The sequence below is a fragment of the Lepisosteus oculatus genome, chromosome 8, assembly GCF_040954835.1.
Source record: "Lepisosteus oculatus isolate fLepOcu1 chromosome 8, fLepOcu1.hap2, whole genome shotgun sequence".
NCBI classification, from domain to species: domain Eukaryota; kingdom Metazoa; phylum Chordata; class Actinopteri; order Semionotiformes; family Lepisosteidae; genus Lepisosteus; species Lepisosteus oculatus.
The window spans coordinates 22,386,973-22,392,426 of NC_090703.1; the positions used below are offsets into that span (position 1 = coordinate 22,386,973).

At 40.8% G+C, this 5,454-nt stretch overlaps 1 long non-coding RNA gene across 1 annotated transcript; it reads left to right on the plus strand.

Moving 5' to 3' along the window:
* Positions 1-331: 331 nt before the first annotated feature.
* LOC107077848 (uncharacterized) lies at positions 332-3,365 on the plus strand. Its single transcript, XR_001478830.2, has 3 exons — positions 332-696; positions 2,047-2,157; positions 3,132-3,365. It is a non-coding gene; the product is annotated as an uncharacterized lncRNA (long non-coding RNA).
* The last annotated feature ends 2,089 nt before the right edge of the window (positions 3,366-5,454 follow it).

Here is a 5,454-nt window from a genome sequence, read left to right on the forward strand (position 1 = left end):
GTGTTCCGTTTTTATATTTTAAGAGTGTTACACATTGAAAGTACCAGTTTTCTCAGAAATAGCAAATGCAAAGAACACTGCATTTTCCTTAAAGATCCTCAATCGAAAGATGGCAGTTCTACTTTCTAAAGAGTTAAGAGGGTGTTTTTTTAAGACCAGACTCATTCAAGGAAATTCCCCGACCGACAACTTTCCCAGTCTGACGACCGCTGTTTACTTTGTTAAAGACACAATAGACAGGAAATGCCGAGGTCACACGGCCTGGCCCCTTATGTCAGCTGATTTATATTGTATCAACCCGACGGCCCTTCGCCAGCACTTTGGCCTGAAGTATCATTTGTCGTTGTTCTCTTTTCTAAATTACTGATGGATGCCCATATAGGTGAAAAGTGCTGAGCGAGGCCGTTGAAGGCACAATCATTTTAATGTTGCCTGTCAGCCTGTCAATTACATGCGGTTTCTCGTAGTTCAGGGAAAACCTTATATCCCGGGATACGTCTGGGACCCGCCTTTCACCACTAAACAAACCGGCAAAGAACGATAACTTAAAAATGTGGATGAGGACCGATTAATGACGTTGGCTGTATTCCTGTGTATCGAGAGTGGATTGGGCTTTATATCTCCAAACCTTTTATCCATCATTAAATGAACAGTGGTAATGGCTCTTGGATGTTCAGTGAAAACGTCAGTCAGCTTGTAAGTACAGTAGCTGCAAACAATGGGGGGACCAGGTGTAGACTGGAAAAAGCCGTGAAAAGTGCATCTCTTCCAGTTTTTTTCCTCTTAAAAGGGTTTAATTCAGGTTTAAGGCTTTATTGTTTTAAAAATAAATGAAAACAGGGCACGAAAAAAAACGTTTTTACAGTTTAAAATTACTTTTAAAAACTCTTAGATGTAAATGTAATTATTTTTAATGTTTTAGTTATTTCGCGCACTAGATCTTCACGTAATTGAAGTGCATGATTTCTTATACTGCAATGCCATCATGAATTGTTTTTCATTTCATAACAGGAGAGCATGCAAGCTCGGTTAACTAATAGTTAACAATTTAGTTCTGCACAGTGAAGTGTGGGGAAAAACTCATCCCCCAGCACAGAGAAGAAAAAAATCTATTTTAAGACCTTATGTTACAAGTAACTTCAAAGCAATACTGTAACATTGTAACACTGTAACAAAACTTTCAATACTGTAAGTTAAACATTATAGGTATCCATAAAACAATTGAGGTTGCCTTGCATTGGCCAAACTGTATTGGTATGAAAATCTAATTACCTGGATATTACTGATGCTTTTATTAGATCCCTGGCATATTAAAATGAGAAACTGAAATAAAAATAATATACCTATGACAAAAGTTACACACAGAATGGATCAAACAGGCACTGAGGGTTTGTGGGGAAAACACATGATTCTGGACATTCTGGGAGTGATGTTTGCAATATGCTAGAGGTTTTTTATATTAAAAGAAATTGTGCAATAAGAACACGTTAGTGACACCAGGAAAATACATTTAAAAACCTCACGTTAACTGCAAGTTGAGATCCTCATGTCAGTCACCTTCTACAACCAAGTGAGCAATCTCCCCTTGTTTCTTGCATTCTTCATTACCTAATAAGCTCTCGATAGAGGTTAAAATGAAAGAGATTGAAGTAAAGTGATATATATATATAAAGGAACGTATACATAATATTAAAATTACAAGTAATAGTCCATCAGATGGCTCTACCCCATTTTCCTAAGCTGTAGGAGACACCCAGCTGTTATAGTTTAGGCACCAGAAAGCAAAGGAGAAAACCAAGAAGAACTGGGGAGCTTGAGGACAGCTGAAGAGAGCTAGCGTGAGAGTAAGATGTCAGATCGGTAGTGTAATGTTCTGTACAACCAAACTTTAATATATATAGTTCATTGTTCCACACCTGCCTCCATGTCATTCTTTGCTTCATGTGAAGATACAACAGAGATGGCTATCCAGAACTGTGCCAGGTTCACGCGGCACTGTTTAGGAATATCTGACCATCCATTTTCTAACCATTTTATCCAATTCAGGGTCACGGAGGAGCGGGAGTCTGTCCCAGCCAGCAGTAGGCAGGATACACACTGGACAGGATGCCACTCCAATCAAAGGGCATATACAGACACAGACACGCTTACACCTGGGTCAGTTTTCCCAGAAGCAAAGTAATAACCTACTAATATGTCTTTGTGAGAGGAAACCGGTATATCTAGAGAAAAGCCACATGAACACATGCAGAACATACAAACTCCGCACAGATAGCACCCCAGGTCAGGAACTGACCAGGGCCCCACTGCAGAGATGCAGTAATGCTTACCATGATGCCACTGTGCCTCCCCATTTAGAAAGATCTGTTATCAAATAAGGTCAAGTTTTAAGACAGAAGCCCTGTAAACCACTCAGGAGAAAATATAGACATCTACTGTCGACATTATCTGCTGATCTGTCCACCTGCAAAACCAATAATCGTTTGACAATCTGCAAGTTCTACAAATCCTTACAGGAGAGTTAGTGACAATTAGAGAAAAATATGACTGGTATATCACAGGAGTTGCTGTTACACTGGCAATTGAGAGGACTCTGGCTGAATCTGTCTCATGGATCCATTTTACATATACCCCAGATGCAATGGCAAACGTGAAATTGCTAGAGCTAATTAATATTAACATTCCCATAAGCCATAGCAAGGTATGCTTGCTCTTAAAAAATAATCTAGCCCTGAATGGTGTTTCTTGTAACATACTGTATATGCAAGTCGGTTTCGCTGGTCAGCTGTATCATGCCCTAATAAGGGGTGTCTGTGACTACTTTCTTTTTAGAACAATTAGAAGCCTGTTTTTAAACTTCTGTTTACCAGCAATGTGAAATGGTCATTTTTTCCCCAAAATGTACATAATTCACAGTGACTTCTGTTTAGTCTTGACAACATAATCTGACACCATGCACGTTTCTTCCTTGTAAAATAGATTAGATGGATAGAACCAGAAACAAGCCTTTGGAAATGTGAAAAAAAAACAGATTATCATGCTTGTAAGAGCATTTGTAAACATTTTGATAAAGGAATGGTGTCTGTTACAGGCTGCTATTTGGTTAATTGTGCTTTTTTTGTGTTTTCCAGCTCTGTCTCGTCATCTCTTTTTGATCCACTGTGAGGATGAGGAAACCTTGTGAGTTTCCAGTCCCTGCTATGGGAAGCTGAGGGACAGAAAGCTCACTACTGTAAATACGCTGGATGACAAAGGGGGTGCTCATTGTAACATCAATAATAATATTAGACTGGGAACACCTGATGTTGTGTGGAGATCACACAAGGAGCTAGCTGCCCTGCTTTGTCAACCCCCTCCAGTTTGGAATAGAAATATATTGATGTGATGCGCTATATGTTTAGATTTTGTTATATGTTTTTTCACAAGCAAACTTCAGTTCATACATGTTTTGTAACAGATAGGTAACAAAATCTCTACAACCTATGAGAATACTGCATCATACAATCATATTTGACCTGTCAACACAGCTGATTATACAATAAAAATCTGTCAAGTTAGACAGCGGTCTGTGTTGTTGTGTGGGAGAAGGTTAGATTTTGCACTACACTGTGTGTTTGCACAAAGAGGGTTGCTGTCTCATGGTAAACCTTCTATGTCTCTTGTCAGCTGACCCTCATTCAGCCTCAGTCGGTCTCACCTGGTCTCAGTTGCACTTAAACACGGTGAGGACACAGCAGGAGGATGCTGATCGCAGACTTTTATCCTGCACCTTCCTACATTGAGGAGCCGTTGTAGCTCAGATGGCAAGGGCGTTTAGCTCCTGACCGGAAGATCCCACGTTCAATCCCAGGTAGGGGTGAGTGATGTAGCTTGCTCTAATTCCTTCCAGTTGGCTCCCAGTTCCACTCAGCCTGCTATCCAAATGAGGACTGGGGGTTAATCCTTCTGGGGGTAATAAGCTGGCCGGAGCGTGATGTTGTCCATATCACCTCCACCTCTGGTGCTGGATGGTTGAGAAAAATGGTGGCCCTTTCTCCCATGGGCCTTTATGGCCTGAAAAGGGGACCTACCCTACCTACCTCATTGAAGTCATGAGAGCAGTGTCTCCAACCACAAGAGCAGATCCCTTTAAAAGTAAGCAAAGAAACATAAAGAAGCCTGTTATTCTACATTTAGTGTTCTGAAGCCCCCTCTTGATCTTCATGATTAAATTGCGAGCTACTGTAAAAGGAAACCTGATTGCATGCAGGTGTGGACCAAAGTTCTATACAATAGATCTTAATTGAAAAATAAAAGTGTTGAGATGAATTATATTTTTGGTGTGCTACATATACATCCTCTTTTTCTAAGTTTTCTGCAAAAAGCAGTGTGCACAGAAAAGTTAGGGGGGCTGTGCATGCTTGTGCATTGTGAAACTAGTGCTATAGCAATATCTGTTTAATTGATGTAGCCTCTCACTTAATAGGGGAGTCATGTGGACAGGAAGGTCAGAAAATGCAAGATTTCAAGTGCCAAATCATTTAAATATGAAAAAGTATTGGCATTTTGAAAGTGTCTGTAAAGAAAAAGAAAGCATTAACCATTTCCTCTCCGAAATATGGAAGGAAACAGACTGCTATTCATACTTTTGTGTGCACCAGACATTCAGAATAAAAATACCATCATGTGTAACATGTTTTTACATGTGCAACATCTTGTGTTATGTTTATTTAGCTGTCCTAAGTGTATGCACATTTTCTTCATGATTTTAATTATTAAGAGCTTGGGGCTAAATATTAATTAAGACATCTTTGAAATAGTACCTTTTAAATTTACTTTCACTTCAATAGAATCAGCTTGGATTGATAAAATTAAGAACAATGAGAATTAGCCTTGGTTGAGTCAGGGAATGTTTTGCTTGATGCCTTACATTAAAAGATCAGTTGTTTTCTATCATCTTTTAGTTGCGTCAGTGACATTCAGCCGGCCAGATAAATGAAAATAAACAGGACCCGCAGGCTCAAACAGCCCAGAAAGATCTAGGTTCAGCAGGTAGACCTTGATTTCTGAAATCTTCTCATTATACTGTGACATGAATGACCCCCCCCCCCACCTCGGGAACCGGCATCCATGGGACCTCCTCGCATTCCTGCACTGTCCCAGAGTGTCCGAGTCAATTAAGAAGACATTGTCTCCTCCCCCAGGCCCACCCGACATTGAGGCCACCCAGGAGTCTGGCCTGATCACGCTCAAAAGCATCTCTGGTGGCCCATTGAAATGCAGTCTCCTTAAAAAAGAGAAGACTGAATAGAGAGTGTCGCCATGTCTCTGCTGCCCAGTCAAAACGGTGGCCAGCTGACACAGAGAACAGAGCCCCCCCACCCTCTCCCCGAGCACACACACACACAGCGCCCTTCCACAACCCCTCACAAAGCTACGAAGCGGAGTCCCTCAGTGATGCCGAAGAGGGGAGAA